Source organism: Camelus ferus, chromosome 17, assembly GCF_009834535.1.
Source record: "Camelus ferus isolate YT-003-E chromosome 17, BCGSAC_Cfer_1.0, whole genome shotgun sequence".
NCBI classification, from domain to species: Eukaryota; Metazoa; Chordata; class Mammalia; order Artiodactyla; family Camelidae; genus Camelus; species Camelus ferus.
The window spans coordinates 36,346,677-36,366,409 of NC_045712.1; the positions used below are offsets into that span (position 1 = coordinate 36,346,677).

The 19,733-nt window shown below is 39.8% G+C and overlaps 1 protein-coding gene across 3 annotated transcripts in view; it reads left to right on the plus strand.

Moving 5' to 3' along the window:
• Positions 1–19,733, plus strand: part of PPARG (peroxisome proliferator activated receptor gamma) — a 117,251-nt gene that overhangs the window by 10,776 nt on the left and 86,742 nt on the right. For all 3 annotated transcript variants that reach the window (XM_032458996.1, XM_032458995.1, XM_006180059.2), the window contains exon 2: positions 12,285–12,357. The gene's annotated coding sequence lies outside the window, so the exon portion shown is untranslated. The remainder of the gene's footprint in view (positions 1–12,284; positions 12,358–19,733) is intronic.

The window sequence follows — 19,733 nt, forward strand, 5'->3', positions numbered from 1 at the left end:
TTAGCTACTTTCCTTTAAAAGCCTACTAAGAACTTCTACATATTTGGAATATAATATTTGAGTAAGAGGAGGCTCAGATCTCACTTCAAATGACCATCCTTGGTCAGTTTAATTATTGCTGTTTCCAACTTCGGTATTCACAGTCCTGTTGTCTAACTACTATTTCAGTTCTGTTTTTAAATTCACAGAAATTACCTTATTGACCACTTAGACATAAATTCTGAACAGCATGAAACTTTGAGGGGAAAATAATAAGGAAAGTAGACTTTGAAGGAATTTATATGAAGTTAAATAGAATGAATTTTTCATGTGTAGACATGGAATATTAGAGTGCATCTCAATGCACGTGTAACCAAAACCTTGCAGTTTTGCAGATGTCACCACAGTTGATTCAGAATCCATAAACATTTGTCAAGTCACCACTCACTTTTTAGCACGAGATAGCCTTATATAGGAAGCAGAATCTGCCTACCTGGTGACATGGCCTCACGGATGGTGAGACAGGTGCTTTTCCATCTGAGTCAGTGAAGCAGCTTTGGGCACCAGGCAGGCCAATAACCACACTCAGTAAAAGTTAAGAAAATAACAAACTGATTGAACACAGCACATTGGCATTATTGTGTCTTTAGGCCAGTCAGATGACATGCTATATATTCGACCATGCCTGCTGGAACGATCTCTGATCCTCACAAAACATAGTCCGTACACCCAGTTGTTTTATTTTTATTAAGCACTGTTCGTTGAGTTTTAAATGTCAGGTTGATTCTCTTTGTCATGCAACATGTGTGTGAAATACTTAACTCTGGCCACCAGCTGTTGAATTCAGAAAATGCAAACTAATTTTAACCTTAGCTGAAGTAAAACGTAATCAGAAGGCAGATCTACTCTGAAATGTAACTTAATGCGTTCCAGATTCTGTATTGCATGATGTATTTGCTGATGTTTGCTGTCAGGTCTTATATGTTTTATGTGCAAGTTCTGTGTACCAAGCGCGATTGTTAGTTCCTGGGGGGTAGGAATGGAGTTGTAGTTCTTCTTGCTCCTCTCATATATATATTTATCTGTGCCCCGCATACCTTCCCTAATTCACAGCCTACACATAAGGGACTGGGCACATTATAAGTACTTTATAAATACTTTTAAATTTGGTTTGATTTTTGAGAACTTTGTGCTTTTTCAGTATGGGATTCTCAGTGCTAACATTCTCCACATATTTAGGAAATTCCCTAAGTTGCTCTCTAAAATGTTTATTTCTATTTTATTTAACTTTTTTTTTTTTTTTGGGAACACATAATGATCTGAAATTAATGCCAGGAGAAATTTCCATTTTGCTCTTCTAAAGCGGGCAAATGGGATATGAAAGGGGAAAAAATGTTAATTATAGACTTCAGCATTCTGTGTTGGAGCTTTTACTTGTTCTGGTCAGAAGAACAGGTTTTAAATGGCCTAAGGGCCAGAACACTGTTTTCTGTTCTTGTTTGGAGGCTTCTGATGGCAACTGTAACAAATTCTATTTAGTACTACAGCTGGAGAAAAGTTCATAAGGATGCATGATACAAAATATTTAGACTTATTAGTCATGCATAATATGAAACTGGTTTCCTTTCCAACTTTTTGTCAGTTGTTAGATGAAGCACTGTATAGTTCTGGCCTATTCATTTGTTTATTATATATAAAATAATTGTATGCTCAGCCATTTCATACATAAATCACAAGTATTATCACCATAATTACTTAACAGTTTATCTCTTTTTACAAGGTAGATATGCATTTATGAGCCACTCCAAATCAAAATACCCGGCAAAGAAACTGATTTACATATGAAAGCAAAGCAAACAGACGAACCTCTTTTTTATGAGGCCTTGTGACATCTCTGCCCGCCCACTGTTCTCCATAGGCCTTCATCTGTGGATGAAGAAAGCAGGTAGGAGTCTCTTAGCAAGAGATCAATGCAGGGAATTTGCACCCTCTCCACCCTTGGGCAACCTGCCATCATCCTCCTGCAGCCACACCTGTCATCTCCTACCTACCAGGGCAGAGAAGTGCCCTGTGCCTTTACCTCCACCGCACACGGCAGAGAAGCACGCGGTAGGGATGAGCCGGTACGAGAGGAGGAAGGGCAAAGAGCAGGCAGGGGTGTGAAGCGCTCTCCCTCACTGATGGTCCAGGCTTCAGTTTCCTTACCTGCCCCTCATTCATGGCAGCTGGACACGGCGCATCCATCGCACACAGGTTCAGTAGATTCCAGGCACAGAGGGAGATACCAAAGCTCCTTGAGCAAGGACTTTATAATCTACGTGAGTCAAAAAAGGGGTAACGTTATATGTGGAATCCAGGGGGGAAGAAAAGTGACGCTATGAACTTATCTACAGAACAGAAACAGACTCACAGACTTAGTAAACAATCTTATGGTTACCGGGGAAAAGGGGTGGGAAGGGATAAATTTGGGAGTTTGAGATTCACAAATGTTAGCCACTATATATAAAAATACATTTACAAAAATTTCTTTTACATAGCACAGGGAACTATGTTCAACATCTTGTAATAACCTCTAATAAAAAATATGAAAACGAATATATGTATGTATATGCAAGACTGGGACATTGTGCTGCACACCAGAGATTGACACATTGTAATTGACTGTACTTCAGTTTAAAAAAAAAAAAAGAAACTTAACTAAGGTCAGGTGACACAAATATTGTTTGGGCTTTATTAAGAATATACCAGTCTAACAGCTTAAAAAAAAAAAGGTAGTGGGTAATGTTGAAGCAGTCAGCAGAGCAGTACGTGATTATATAAAGGAGGCAGAAAACAAATGCTAAAAAAACCTCAGAGAATGGCAAGGTCAGTGTGGAGGGAGGGGTACACCCAGGAGAAGCCTGTGGAGATGGGGTTGAACTGGACCTCGGAAGTTCAAGGACTGATAGGTAACCTTAAGAAAAATGACTTTAAAATACACAGGAAAAGAAACAGAAAGGAATCAAAATATGACTCCATTAATATGAATTATCCAGAACAGTCAGATCCACAGAGAGAGCAAACTCACGGTTGCCAGGGCGTAGGGAGAGCGGGAAGCGTGGGTGACTGCTTAATGGGTCCAGGATTTCCTTTTGAGATGATTAAAATGTTTCAGAACTAGATAGAGGTGGTGGCTGCACAGCTGTAAGGATGTACTAAGGAACAAAAGACAAGTGTTGGTGAGAACCTGGAGAAACTGGAACTCTTGTACTCTGCTGGTGAGGATGGACCGTCATTCAGCCACTTTGGAACACAGTGTGGAGAGTCCACGAAAAGTTAAAAATAAGACTGTCATATGATTAAAAAAAACGAAGGTACTAAGGATCATTGAATTGTACACTTCAATTCATTTATATAGGTGGTTTTACCTAAAAAATAAAAATCCAGGGCTCCAGGTGGCCTATGGAGGGGGGGCGGGGAATTTCCAGTGTAAGAAAACAAAGCCTAGAATAGGAAAGAGCAGGGCTTTGGGGGTCGCTTTGCAGAGACCATTTGAAGTGGACCATGTGTCTGTGTGCGGAGTGAGAAATAGGATTGGAGACATCGATTTAAGGTCAGTTGAGGAAGGGCCTGGAATGCAGGCAAAGGAGTGTAGGTTTTATCTCGTAGGGAGTGTTGAGATTCCAGGTCTTGGGGAGAAGAGCTTTCATCAGAAGATGAATTTGGCGGCAGTGTGAAGGGCGAGCAGCTAGGAGGCTATCGCACAATCTGGGCAGGCAGGAGAGGGGCCTGTTGGAACAAAGGGAGAACAGACTGAGAGGGACGCAGGAAAGTGCTGAGGGGCCCTGGGAGGATGGCCTGTGCACTGGTGCCGCCGCACCACACTGGTTGCTGACTAGCACAAGGTATGTACGGGTTTGGGGATAAGCGTTGAAGAACGTTTGCGTAGAGTCATGACCTTCAGGCTCATGGGTTTGCATTTGATAAAAGGATCCACAGTGGATTGAAAAGAAATGCCTTCACCCCAGAGTTCGAGCCCCACTGCCCTAAAGGATGAATGGATTGGACCTAGTGACCGGGTCCCGGGGGGGCAGTCATCAGCCACTTGCTCATCTTTACAGCACTTGACTCTGTGCCGCACGTTGTGAGCAGGGCAGACCCTTCCCTTATGGAGCTGCTGTGTCATAGTCCTTGTCAAGGGGTGGCTAGAAATTACAGGGGGGCGTCCGTGAGCTCAGTGTAAAGGAAGAATTCTGGGGGGGAGGGTACAGCTCAGTGGTAGAGCCCGTGCCTAGCATGCACGAGGTCCTGGGTTCAATCCCCAGTACCTCCACCAAAAGTAACAAATAAATAGGTAATCCTAATTACCACCCCCTCCAAAAATTAAGAATTCTGACCACTACAGTTGTCCAGCAGTGGGAACGGCTGCCTTGTGAGGAAGTGAGTGCCTCTGCCAGTGGGGAGATATTCACGCAGAATCTGAATGGCCACCTGTTAAGAAGTCTTGTTTGATAGGAGAAATGCATTAAGGAGCTTTTAAAATCCCTTCCAACTTTAAGGTGATTCCCTGTTCTATAACATTAGCTTAGTAGAACATATTTTTTTTTATTGAAGTGTAGTTGATTTACAGTATTGTGTTTGTTCCAGGTGCACAGCAGAGTGATTCAGTATTTTTGCTGATTCTATTCCTATTTTCCTTAATTGGCCGTATTGGAACATCAGTATATACCAAGTGGCCGTTTTCATCAGTGCCTATAATTACCTTTCCTTTAATTTGAATGCAAATTTGATTTTAAAACAAATCTGTGCAGTTAGTTCCACAGGTTCTTTTTAAAGAAAGTACTGTTCTCTAATGCCTTCTCAGCCACCGTTTACTTCCATTTTTAATATTCATAGTGAGTTCCTTTTCCACATGATGTTTTTCACAAGCCACGCGAATTTCTGCAGAAGTGCGTTATGTAAATCACGGTCAGGCTGCTGAGCTTAAATCATTTGTCCTGGCCCCTGTGATGTAATGCCCTGGTTGAACAAGACCAGGCATGGGTTACCCATTCAGGAAATGTCTTTGGGATTCCATTTTGATGTGGATGAAACTTCACATAACTCCTGTTATTCAACTTATTCCACTTCGTTATCACCAGCTTCAAACCATTACTGTCAACATTTTGGTGGCTAGAGTGATCACAGATGAATTCCAGGTGGGCGGACCTGGAGCGCTTGGACTCCTGTAAGAGTGATAGCCTCACTGTATTTAGGGGGATATTGTAGAATGCTTTTAACTTCAATAAGGATTATTATCTTCATAAGGATTGTTTTAGTGCACATGGTACCAGGTGAAGAAAATGGTTAGCTGTGGGAGAAAAAAATCATTTCACATCAAGTCTGGTAGAATGTTTCATTAAAATAGCCCACTGTCATTGCGTGTTATTAAAGCAGCTTAGACTTTCCATGAAAATCTGTGTAACATTTTGAATTGTGCCTAGAACAGTACCTGGCATGTAGTAGGTACTCAATAAATATTTACTGAGTATTGTTCTTCGAACTTGGGGTGATAGTGGACAAAACATTTCATGTGGAAAAACTATATGCACAGGCACAGAAATCAGGAAAATGTGAGTTTAGAGAAAAAAACAAGTCTTCAGTTTCTTGAAGTTGCCATCCATGTGTAATTATCAATGTGAACCCTTTTTGACTCAGTAATTTTGGCGGCTTCTTTGTTTCTGCACTGTTTAAAATACCAGGGATGGCTCTTACGTCCGAAATGAACAGCTGAGTCTAAACAGGAGTGGTTATTGCTTCTGACTCCTCTGGCTTCTGAACTCTCCTCTCCTGTCTTCTTCCTTCCTGCTCCCTCGGCCCTCCTCTGCCCCCCGATTCTTGCTCTAGCTCTGTTCTTACTCCCTCTTGTCCCCACTGTTTAAAAAACGTTCATTCCTGGTGTTTCCCGTATTCTCTCTCTGCTTCCCCCTTTTTTCTGTCTCTGTTTCTCTCTCTCTGATGACCCTCTTCCTTTTCTGGTTTTCCAGTTCCTAATAACCTTTGTTTTTGGTTCGGTCTCTAACAGTAGTATGGAAATTGTATGTATTTTTATCGATTAATCAAATGATGAAGTAGGTTTTTTAAAATTTATTGAGGTATAAATGTACATCGTGGTGGTTTGAAATAACATATGATTATGAAAGGTGGCTCTCCGCTTGGTAATTGACATCCGTCACCTGACAAGTCTAACCTCTCTGTGTGTGTGAGGACATTCAAGCTCTACTCTCTTGGCAAGTTTTGATTATACAATACAGCGTTGCTGACTAGTAGCCATGCTGTACGTTAAAGGGCCTTTTACTCTGAATGTAACGTGAACAGAATGTTTATGTTGCTCCTTCTGAGAGAAAATAAAATTGGTTATCACTTATAAATGGATTTTGATTGACTTTTTAAAAAAAACTAGTGAGTTACTAATCCTCACATTCAGAGAAGAGGAATCAATAGGCCTTAATTCATAAATCCTAGGAAAGCACAGTAGCTTGCTGAAGTAAGTCCTAACTGTCGTTAACAACCTGAGCTTCTCTTTTTGCAAATGGCAGATGTATTAGATAGAGCATCGGATCCTTTACCATCATCTAATATTTTTTGTTACGTCTTTATTTACACAAGAGCTGGAATATTTGTCTGCTTTGTTCATTCTTTTCCCCAGTGCCTGGAACACTGCTAGCAAATATCAGATGCACAACGAATAATGGTTGCTTTTTATTTCAAATCTACTGCCTCAGTCTGCTTCCTAACCCTAAGTAGTCATCATGACTTTTTAGAGTAATTTCACTTATTGGGATAACTTGGTTGATGATTGACTTATAAATGTATCCGTGCGATTTCATGCGTACAGAATGCTTTTTTTCCCATTCGGTCTACTCCACAATTTAAGTCCTCAGCTTAACTGTCATTTTACCCATCCTTCTAAAGGACTCTTCCTTAATTATCTCAAGCACTGAAAAAGTAGCCTAGCAGTTGATAGGAATAGCTAATATTTACTGAGCACTTACTCTGAATCAGGCTCTATTTTAAGCACATTTCACACATTATCTCATTTTATTCTTCCAACAATATGTAAAAGGTATACACTGTTATCTCTATTTTGCAGATGAAGAAACACACAGAGAGGTAAACATAACCTGCCAGGTGATAAAACTAGGATTTGAACTCAGGCAACCTGAACCCAGCCACCCTGACTTGCACACTTTAACAAGAGCCTGATTTTCCAATATTTAACTTGCCAGAGAGCGAGATGGCTGTACTCGACCACAGCCACCACCATCCCACTGTTAACCGTTACATTCACACGAGTATAACCATGTTCAGATGTAGCTATGGATTGGATCTAAACTTCTAGTTGTTCTGATTCACTGCAGATCAGTTTATGTGTCTTGTAAGTGGTAAGCAGCTTGAAAGTACTTATTCTTGTTACTGGTGACAAGGTGAATTAGATGACTAAGTCTTTCATTTATATTCACAAATCCCACCATCACTTAAAATCAACTATTGTTAGAATATTTTTTATTTACACCTTTCTCTTTCTCTTAAATTCCTCTTAACTCAAAGTCATTTTGATTTGCCATCTCAGGATGTAGACATCAATTTAATAGCCAATTTTGTACGACTGTTGTAATAATCTAGGGAAGGATGTAATGGGTTCATCTTGAGTCTGGCCTCTAATGCAATCAGTCAGCAGTTTGGGAGAGGGGAGGGTGGTGGCAGACCCATGTATTTAGTTCAATTGGATAAAAATTAGTTGTTTGGGAGCGTTCATATACTTTCATCTTCCCCCAAGACACCAGAGAGATTTTTCCTTTGACAGCACAATGCCTGCTCCCCCATGCCTTAGAGAAGTTGATTTTACAAGGTCAGTTCCTAGATTTTTGTCATGAAGTATTGGAGAAGGAGTCGGAAGGAGCTGGACCTGAAAAGCTGGAGGAAAGTTAAGTTGCTGTATATCATAAAGTGCTGGGAAGGAGAGGAAGGAGAGATTGTGAAATTACTGGGCTTGGAATGGAGACAGTGTTGCAAGGGCTTTGGCTGAAGGAGACACTTTGGAGAATGTAGGATGTGAAAAAAAAAATCAAAGGGGTGGGGGAAAGGGGTGTGAGAAAAGTTACCTGTGGTTATGAGTTGACTCTCCTAGAATGCACTTGGCGAGACTGGAGTCGAGCCTGGAACTCTCTGAGTCTTGCAGGGAGCAAGGGGTGGCCAGGCATGTGTTGGGTTGTGCTTCCTTAATTCTTCAAAGGGAGAAGATGGGTTGTCAGTTCAGGAGATGTTGAGCTTGGGGTTCCTGAAGAGACTCAGGGAGGGGTGTTCAAAAAAAGTTGGAGATACAGATTTAGAAGTCTTGAGCAAAGGGATGTGCTTAGGGTTTAGGATTTGGGAGCCATAAGCAAGTAAATGGGTTTATGGGTAAGAATGAGGCCAGGAAGGAACTTGCGGAACACAAAAAACCAGAAGAGCTCAGTTGGAAGAGGTACCAAGAAAAGAGACTAAAATAATATTCATATGTTAAGGATAAGAATTCAGAGAAAGTGGTCTCTGGACAGCTAAGGGAAGGGATGGTTTCAAGAGGAGAGGACGAACAGGATGTCAAATGCCGCAGCAGCAGGCTCGGAGCCGGAGCCAGCTCCGACTGGCTTGTGGAAGTCACCTGTTACATTTGGAGGGTTTTTGAGAGCCAGTGTTATCCACAGCTGTAATTAAAAACCAAATTGTATATACCAGCAATTAAACAAGTTATGTTGAAAGCAAAGGTAATAACCACACCAACCACACTGCTTCCTGACTGTTTTATGTTGCCGGTGTTTGCGTGGATTGTACCTGCTTGGCAGGTAAGGTTGTGAGCTGCTGGACCCGCGTTTCCTGTCTCTGCCGTCAGTGCCGTCACGTTGGTAGCCTGAAATCAGTCATGGTGGGAGTATTTACACCATGGAAATCGGCACACACTACAAATCAGAATTTTTCCCTGCAAGGAGAGCCAGTTAAACACTTAACAGCATACCATTGGACAAAGAGAATGAAAATCAAGCAAAGATGGATTTAGCAAGACGACAACCACGTGTCACTTTAGCTTGAGTTTTGGTAGAAAGGTGGGTGGCAAAAACCACAGGGAAGTGGGCTGAGGAGTGACATAACGGAAAGTGAAGGAACAGGTCAGTACAAGTAAGTTGGAGAACCAGTGAGTTAAAGGGCTAAGCAGATTGTTATTGTTGACACTGTTTTTCCTAGTTGTAGGGCTTACAGAGCGTATACGGTGCTCGTGTACTTTCTTAACCTCCAAACGGGAACAACATATGCAAATTCATGATGTGGTGGAAGCGTTTCCATTGCAAAATCTTAAGAAATCTAGTTATCTAAAGAACACACTTTTGGGAGATTCTGCCATAATACTTCACAGTTAAGGTGATATTGGTTGTAAGTCTGAGATAAATATTCTTGTTATTAAAGTTTCTCGGTTTTTTTAAGGAAATATTCTCAAGAATGGATGTTGAATTTTGTTGAGGTTTTTGATTGACTGTGTTTTGCTTTTTTTTTTGAGATAGTCATGATTTCTTTTAAAATTTTACCTAGTGGTGGGACACATCACTTAATAGGTATTCTAATATTAAATCTTCTTTGCCTTTCTGGGATAAATCCAACTTGATAATGGTGGATTATTCTTTTAGTATACTGTTAAGTTTGCTCATTAGCATTTTATTTATAATTTTAAGTCAATATTAGAAGTGAGACTAGTATTTTCCTCTTGTTAGGTTTTGAAAAATTAATTTGGTCACCTTTTTTTTTTCCTACTCGGAAATGGTTTATATAGCGAGAAAGTGATCTCTTTCTTGAACATTTGAGAAAAAATCTATAAAATTATCTAGGGAAAAAAAGGACACTATGAACTCATCTACAAAATAGAAACAGGCTTGCAGACATGGTAAACAGTCTTATGGTTACCGGGGAAATGGGGTGGGAAGGGATAAATTTGGGAATCTGAGATTTACATATGTTAGCCACTAGATATAAAAAATAATTTTTAAAGTTTCTTCTGTACAGCACAGGGAACTATGTTCAATATCTTGTAATAACCTTTAATGAAAAAGAATATGAAAACGAATAAATGTATGTATATGCATGGCTGGGACACTGCACTGTGCACTAGAAATAGACACATTGTAATTAACTGTACTTCAATTTTAAAAAATTATCTAGGCCCAGAGCTTCTTAGGGAAGTAATTCTTAGATAAGTTTTCAATTGTTTCCATTTTTAATTATTTTCCTATTTCTTAAGTCAGCTTTTACCATTTACAACATTTCGAACAAAATGGAGTAAGTTGCCCTTCGGCTTGCATCATTATCTGCTTAGATTCTGATAGGAGGCCTGTCTCAGATATGAAAAAGGTGGATGAGTAGATAGGAACAGCCCCGGTGGTCCAGTGTGTGCTCTGCTGGAATGTGAGGGGCTGGTCTGCACCCTTCACAGCCTGGTTCTCGGCTCATAGAGCCGAGTAGAAAGATTGATAGACTCGCGGATATAAACCAGTCTGTGTTTAACTGACCGGATGGGGATACGTGAAAGAACTAGAATCCTTGATATTTATTGTCCCCAGGATGGATCTTGTTTCTGCCCTACTTACTGTATTTTATGCCTGGAAACTATGCTTTCTATCGGACAATGCAATTCTGAATGGATTCAGAAAGGAGATTGCTGATTTTACCAGGGGGAGGAGGAGGCTTTGGAAAAGGTTGTAGAATTCTGTCTGCCTCCGAGGGTCACAGGAACTGGCCCAGTTTTCTGTTTGATCCAACTGTTAGGGCTCAAAGCTAGAAATGGATGGCAGTCCCCAGAAATCTTTCTTCCTGTCTGTTTTTTAATGAATTCATATGTATTTCAGAGGGAAATTGGGACGAGTGTCAGGAAGACCTAGTGTGACTTAATCTTAACCTTGATTAACATTCTTTAATTTTTCATGGAGAGATTTTGCTCAAATTTTTCTTTATTAATACCCTTTCCTCTTGTTTTCACATATTTAAGCCCTTTTTAGTTGACCTCAGAGGTGAAAAAGTCAAAGTGGTAGTCCATTTTAGATAAAGTTGTTTCTCACGTGTTAGGCGTGCTATATGTAATGAGCAGTCTTGGTGTGGGTACCCCTTTCATTTTTGACTAATAAATTAGAGAGTGTTTCACGTAGAGAGTAAATTGCTCTGATCCAGATCAGCAGTCAGAAAGCAAAGCATACAGGCCTTAAACTCTGACAAAGCCGCTTTTTCTATAGAGGAGTATGTCCCATTTTGAAAACAAGATTGTAATACCTTATTGTTAATATTTGAATTGACATTAGGAGGTTTTCTGTTTCCAAACAAAAATACTAAACAAGGCTAGGAAAACAGGCAAATAATCAAACAAAACACACTGGCTGTAGTTTATATTCTTTCAAAGTAGGAATAACAAAATCGGAAAGCGTTTTGTATTCATGGTCCACTACTTTTATGCCACGCGTTGGATAATAGAATAGTTTTTGCAAATTCCAAGTGGAAACATACAAAATTAAACATAAAAAATCAGAAGTTTGGGTAGGTTAGTCTGTGCAGAATGTTGGGTGTTTTAAGGCCCTGATGATAAGGCCTTGGCACTCCATGCTGTTTTGTCTTTGTAGAATGTACAGCTATTCTAGGATCCCCCACCCTTCGTAAGAGCCAAGGATACAAGTCCTCAGACCTTTGGCACATTTACTCGTATAATCTACTCTCTGCATCTTCCTTTAAAAAATCTGCTCCACGTGGAATGGGCTGCGTCTGCTGTCCCTAAATGGTTGTGACACGTGACTGCAGGTTTACTTTAGTCTTAACAGCCATGTGCCCGCGACAGTGAGCTTATATTTTCTTAAATGTCATCTTTGCTATGCACACCTTTTATCGCACCTCTTTCTTTTGAGGTTATTAATCCTTTTAAGATCTAGTTTTTCTTAAGCCTGCACAACAATGTGGGTGTCATCATTAATTTGTCGTAAAAGATGGATGAGATAAAGAGCCTTGACTCATAATCAGTGACAGATCGGGAAAGTAGGCGAAGTGAATCTAATCCATGCCTCTTTGGGAAGATCCGCCAGCCCTGCATGATTTATGAGTCAGTCTGTTGGTTACGTCCAGAAAATACAAAGTTTTCTAAGCTCAAGGAAAGCAAACATTCAGAATGAAATCCAACAGAGAAAATACATTTATTTGTGCTTGTACATTTTGGCAGCCTAGGTTACCTAAGAATTATGAATATGTGTGTATATTAACAGTCTTGTTTCTTTTTAATTGTTCAGATTTGAAGAAGCCAGCTGTACGCTGCAGACATACAAGAAGGCCGTTTCCATTAATAAGAGTCTCCCTTTAACGGTAGGTCAACTCAGAATTTATTGTACTAAATTTGTGTTTAAAAGGATCTTTTTTAAAGACCATGCAAATTCTTTGTAGTACTTCATTGTAAAGTTTCTGAGAGAGCTTTTATTTTGACTATCAGAATACTTTCTAGTGTATAATTTACCAGTTAGTGGAAGAACACAGGAACGTATTTGTCTAAGACAAAACAAAGATAGGCAAGTGACCTAGAAGTTGAGAAGTAACTCAGATCCTTAGAAATCAGCCTCAAGTATAACATTATTTTAGGTTTCTGTGATATGTGTAATTAAATTGAGAGAAAAATTGAAATATTTGGTTCCCTGTAGGCCATGCAGCCAGGATCCCTGTTCACAAAGGAGAAAGTAGCTTAATTTATCCAGGGCTCATGTCTACATGTTTTGTTTGGGGAGTTACAATCCAGTACTATACTTAGTTATTTTATGGTTCAGATTATTCCAGCTCTCAGTGGCCAAATCTGGAATAATTTGAATAAGAAAAATTTTAAAACTGTAGCATCAGATTATAACCCCCAAAATAAAATACATGCACGTGATTCCATACTGATATAAATAAATGAATGAACAAATGAATAAATGGAAGGAGGGAACTTTTCCTTATAGAAGAATTCAAACTAGTAAATGTAGAAGGAAATGAGGGAAGTGGGAAAGTGCCATCAGAGAAGCCCAGCAGCGGTGGCTGCTGCAGGCAGGACCCTCTGATGGATACTCAGATTAGGAGGCCAGAGTGGCTGGAGGAGCAGAATATGGACAAAGTGTTTCCCTCCAAATATTTCTTAATTACGAAGGGAAGAGTAGTCACTTTACAGGAGGGAATCCTGGCAGACGCGACCTTAACCAAGTAACTAAGGTTAACATGTTAATATCCACAGGAATAAGACAGACTTACTGAACTTAAACACCTGCTCCCCCATAAGATGTCCTGAAAGAGGCACACCAGATCTTCAGTATTCTTCCCCAAAATTTGTAACGGCAGTTGAATCATGGGGAAATGTTAGGCAAATCTAAATAGAGGACAGTCTACAAAGTACCTAACCAGCATTCTTCAACAGTGTCAGGGACATGAGAGACAGGAAAAGATTGAGGAACTACTCAGTAAATATGTGCAGCTTTTGGATATCAGCTACACCTCAGTAACCTCCCCCCCCCCCCCAAAAAGACTGAGGAACTACCACAGGTTTGGAGGGAGTAAGTGGGTATGGCAGCTCAATTCAGGGTGGGATCCTGGGTTGGGTCCTGGAACTGAGAAAGGGCATCAGTGGGAAAGCTGGTGAAATCCAGACAAAGCCGGTGTGGTGCCAGAGTGCACGTGTTAGTTTTCACCGTTGTGCTGTGCCTGTAAAATGTCAGCACTAGGAACCTTGGTGGGAGGGGCGTGGGAACTGTCTCCATTGTCTTTGCGACTTTTCTGTAAACCTCCAATTATTTCACATGAAAGGTTCTTTAAAAGTCACATTGGAGTCACTCAGTGATCCTTCTCCTTAGATTTTCACTGATTTTTAGAGTGAGTTTCTGTTTGTTTGCCGACCTTAGCACATTCTTCTCATCAGGGAGACCCCCTGAGCTGTTTCTGAGTCCTGTCCATTCACAGAGCCGCCCCTACCTCCCCGCAGGTTGGCTCCCCACTTAATGCTTCAGCCGGCGCTACCCAGCCCCCAGAAGACCTGTGAGCAGGGGAACCCCACAGGCTCTGCGTCCTCAGGAACCACCACTTTGCAAAAATTTTAGTCGATGACAGTCAGGGTCTGATTTGAATGTTCAAACCAGGTATTTAGATCTCATTAGTGATCTCTCGGACCACTAATCTTTTTTTACCCAAGACGATGTTTGGACAAGAACTTTGAATTAGTAGCCTTATACTACAGTGGTGAAGACGAGAGACGATCGTGCTGTTTTTAGGTAAAATGTGTGGGAATTCTGTGAATACAAGTAGTACTAAGGGAACTTGGATTAATATTAAAGGAAATTAATAGCCTTATTAAGTTTGGTTTGCTTAGAGTATCAGTTTAACATTAAAAGAAAAAAAAACCTAAAGCTATTTAAAATCGAAAGACCAAGCACTTGAAAAACCAAGTAAGGGGAAGCTACGTGCTTTGGCATCTGGAAATGAGTGTTTGGTCTGAATTCAAGCATTAGGGCATGAAAAACCAAGTGCTACGTATTAGGAGTTCTTCCCTGAAGTGTTTTTGCCTGCAGCTCTCTTATGTGTTCAACCAGTTTAGTAAACTACACTAGCTCACACACTTTAGGTGAAACAAGAAAAAACAGAAGTGGTACCCAGAGTAGTCAGAGTCGTAGAGGCAGTGAGTAGAGGGGGGGGTGTGGGGGATGGGAGTTGGGGTTCATAGGGACAGTTTCGGTTTGGGAAGATGAAAAAGTTCTGGAGCTGGATGGTGGTGGTGGAGGCTCAGCAGTGTAAATGGACATAATGCCACAGAACCGTACATTTGAAAATGGTTAAAATAGTAAACTTTTATGTAATGTATATTTCACCACAATTTTTTTTAAAAATGTGAAAAAGAAATAGAAGGCTTCAGCAGTTACATTCCACTCCTTTGCCAGGGTGCCCAGCTGAGAAGAACCTCTTCCTGGGGGCATTTCTCCCTGGGAGGAGTCTTTTTAAAAAATCTAGGCATAATTTCCTGAACATCATTTACCAACTGGCAGTTTAAATGGCCCCTGTGTCGTAAATCGTGCAAGTAGAAAGCAAGCTGGTACACAGGAAACAGTAGAGCTGGGGTGGTTGGGAGGGTTGCTTGTGGGGTTAATTTATAACCAAGACAAATGAATCTATAAAAAGAAGAAAAGCCCCATAAGAAATATGTTAACTGATGGTCAGGGAGAAAAAAGGGTTTTAGATAAAAGATACCTGAGCCTGTTTGGTCCCAATGATTTTATGGCTGAGGAATTCAATTATAGGTGTACTGGGTGGGGCAAATCACAATTCTGTAAATTGCTAATAGGACACAATGATCTTTATCATTTTCTGTATGTGCTCACATGCAGAGCTCAGTCTTGCCCTCTGTACATAAACTCTGCTTAGCTATGCTGTGTATGAATTCACGGCTTCAGGATTGGAACAGAGATAACATTTTAAAACCTTGAACATGGGTAGGTGGTCCCTATACAGAAATAAGATCAGGAACTAGGAAAAATAAATGACTTTGGCTTTTGAATTTTGGTCACTGGGTTTGTTTCACTTTACATTAATTCTTTTAAGACGTTTTTGTTACTGAAAAGCTGTGAAAACAGCTTTTAAAACAGAAAGACCACACTTAACTCACACATCAACTACTATTCTTACTTCTGCTTAGTTTCTTTCCGTTCTGGTTGACCTGTATACGTTTTTAAATGACTAACAGTTACAGTACATGCAGAGTTTTTGCTTCTTTCGCTGTTAGATTGTATGTCTTTTTCCCTTTTGACGTGGCTTTCGGGTGTCATAATGGCAACATAGTAGTTTCCATCTTGGTTTACTAGTCGCAAAGTTTACTAAGCCAGTTTTTAGGTGGTTTCTAATGCTTTATTATTATACAGTTGCTGTTTGTTCTTATACTCTTACATATAGTGAAGATCTTCATGCACATATTTTACTTTTAAAAAAACCGTTTTCTTCAGACAAATTGCTTTAAGAGGAGTTTCCACGTGAAGGGGTTTGGGCAACTCTGTGACTTGTGTTATTAGTTTTTATGACACTTCAAATTACTCTGAGGATATCTTACTAGCAAAATGAACAAAAACGTATTTCCAGAGCATAAGTTTAAATGATTTCTGTTCTTTCAAATCTCTTACCATTTAGCTGTGGCTCTGTGCGTGCGATGGTGGAAGGAGGGTGGAGAGTGACAAGTTTCAGCAATTGTTTAGGTATTAGAGTAATATGGGGGTTTTGGTGGTTTTTTGGGTTTTGTTGGTGGGGACATTGTTTTTGGTTTTGGTTAGGAAAAAAACAGCTTCTTTGCAGGGAAGTGGCAGGCTTCCTGAGGCTATGCCAGATTTAAATAAAATGTAAACCCTGTGCTGTGGGTCCCTTGGGGCCTTCAAGTCCCCGTGTTGCTAGTTATAAAGGAATGACTGCTTTTGAAAATGCAGTTTAAGAGAGAGGGATACAGATCATTTTAAAATTAGTATTTAAATCAAATATTTTGTTTGTGATTTGAATATTCGAGGGGAATAGTAATTTTTGAATAAAGATATAATGATAAGAGAAAATTTTAAGATACAAAACTATATAGTTAAAATGTGTTACAGTGAATTGGGAAAAGATTATGGTATTTGTCTTTCCTTTTCTAAACTTTCCTTTGGGGGTTAAGTGTTACAGCTAGAGATTACAGCTTTTAACTGCAGAACAGTGTACCATGTTTTTAAATATCAAATAAGCAGTGCAATAACAACAACAAAGATCATTTTAAGGAAAAATCTTATCTATAATCTTAACATCCTTATTCAAACTGTTTTAATTTCTACAAGTTGCCTTCCAGTTAATACATATCCATGCGTATTTTTATATGTGTGTGTAGAATACACTGCTGCCCCTGACCCTCAATGTCTATGAAATTAAGAGATTGTGATAAATGATTTCTAATTCTCTTTCCCTTCGGAAATAGTGTTTTAAAACTTAGCTGTGTCTAGACTGTATAATATCTTTTTGAAAAATGTATAAGTTGATCATAGTGGGTATTAAAAACCATGAGTCACTGCTGTAAAATGTAGAGGGTTAATTCCTAAAAATTCAGCCTAAAAGAAGAACTTCTGTGATGGTCACAGTTTGTTAACCTGAAGAATGCATCAGGGGGTGGTGGTGGGGGGTTGATATTTGAGACTCTTGAGTAATAAGTTCAGTAAAGCAGGGTTTGTTCTCCAGTAGTCATTTTAATAGAACCTGTGCAGATGTGTGATGAGAGGATACAAAAAAAATCACTTTTGACAATTACTTGATTCTCAGTTACAACCACACTTCCGTTCTCATAAGAGAAAAAAATTTTAATCTGTTTATAATGTCTTCATTTTAATATTTTCTTGAACTAACTGCATGTAAAATTACTGTTTTGGGGGCACCTAGTTAGACTAGTTAGGAAGAATGTGCATGTCTGCATAATCTCTCCTTCCACTCTTTGGTTTGCCTTTTTCACAAATGCCAGTACTGAGCCCTCCTGGGCCGTGTGGTGGACTCCTTGGATGCTCTCAGTAACTTGCATGTTGCCAGTCACCTTCCTCAGTTCTCACGCAGTGTTGGGTGGTGAGAGCTGAAGTGCTGGCAGCCACGACTGTTCCACGGAGTGTCAAGCAAAGCAGCTGTGGTCTCGTGTTTCTCTCTCGTGTTGCTGTTTTCTTTACACCATGAACTCCTTGTCCTTCAGTCCAGATCCTGTGATCTGAAATCATTTAAATTATTAAAAGTTTGATATTTTTAACCTCTTATACTCCCAGTAGACAGGACATAGGAAACTTAGTGACGTAAACATCTCTAATAATCTTTGAAAGTCACAAGACCTGTTAGCTGGGACAAGAAACAATTAGGTGTAAACTTCAGGGAAATACCATAAGGGCATGACTTGTGTCCTCTTTTGTTAGCAAGCCACATGGCTTTCCTCTCAAACCCAAGGAATACGTCGTGTGGTCTCCTTTTGTGATTTCGGTTTCATCCGCATCACAGAAATATATGTTCCCCCAAGTTTACTCTCTGTAATTTGTGATCGCTATTTTTCTTATCTGCGAAGGAAGTACAGCCGTTCCCACTGGGGAAATACCATGTTAAGTCGATCCTAAAATAAGAAATCTAAGGGAAAGGTCACATCCTAATAAGTTGTGCAAATCTAAATTCCCATGGAGCTTTGAAATTATTTTGTAGGAGTAGGGTATTAACAATGTGTTGCTGAACTTCTTTCAGATAGCGTCATAAAATGGAGAGCACTTTTGTGTGCAGAAGTAACCACTAAGGTATAAAAGTACAATTGACAAGACCTCTTTTTTTTTTTTTTTTTGGCAGTCTATTTGGAATATCCAGAGACATCTAGCATGAATAATAAACCACTAAATAACTTTTTGTTACTTTCACTGAAATATAAGAAGTATTACTCAGGAAGAATTACAATGATACATGCAAACAAAGACAGTGATTTTTTCCTATGACTATGGAGATGCTTGATACTCAACTTTTTCCCAGCCCCGATCTGCACTTACACTTTGGAAAAACCCTGACTATGTAATTCTGGAGAAAGTTGCTGCTCCCAGGACACCTGAAGGTTGACACCTGGACATCAGGACACCTGGGTTGCAGTCTCTCCTCTTCTGTTAATCTGCAGCCTCTTAAAAATGCTGGACCTCAATTTTCCGTATCTGTTCAGATGTTTATTGTGACGATCAAGCCAGAGCAAATGTATGCAGGGGGTCAGAAAATTTTTATAGCATTGTATATCTTTAAGATATTACGGTCATCATTGCCTTTAATTTTTATATTTTCCAAAAGAAGAGATCAGAGTAAACAGAGGACAAGTAACTTATTCTATCCCACTCACGCCAGAAGGCACCAGAGCATCCTGATCAGTGCCCCACTCTGGCCAAATCCAAGTCATTCTTCAGAAGGATGGGATTTGGGTGGAAGTCGCTCCATCCTGCTGAGTCCAGAAGTATCACATTTTGCCCTCAGGACTGATTGTTTCCTAGCACATACGAATCTTTTCCTGAAGATGTGTTGTTGGAAATGTGTCTTGAATATTCATTTACCTTTCATCTATTTACCGCTTTAGAGAAATGTGCATCCTTATTCCTTAGTCTCTACTCTCTTACTCCAAATTAAAGCAGAGCTGAAGGTGACTTTTGCCTTTTTGGTCTGCTGCTATTTATTTCCTTAGTGGTGATTATCTATTTTCTGTAATTTAAGGATTTCTAGGAATATACCTGGGCACCCGACTCATTGGGACCCAACGTGTAGCAAAAGCCATTTGTTGAAATGAATTAGATATTTCTGCATAAAATTATTTCAGTTTCAAACCTCACAATAAGAGAAAAATACAAAATAGTTTGCTTAAATGCTTGTGGCATGTGTTCAAAGAGTCTCTGCAACTATTAATATCTTTGTTCAGGAAGTACGTCGATCTTCTTTATTGCGTTAATTCATTTTTTAAAATTTATTTTATACACGTACGTGAAAAGGGTGAGATGTAACAGATCTGTACCCTACCACGTATTGACCAGAAAACGTGCTTACTGCAAGCAGTCCCACTTTCAGAAATGCAGTGCCTCTGTGTCTGAGCGAGTAGACTGACCTCCTTTTAAGAAGAACTGACCTGGGATGAATGCTGACTGGAATGCGGTGCAGTGAGGTGACTTTCACCCTAAGTGACACGTGAAAGTTAC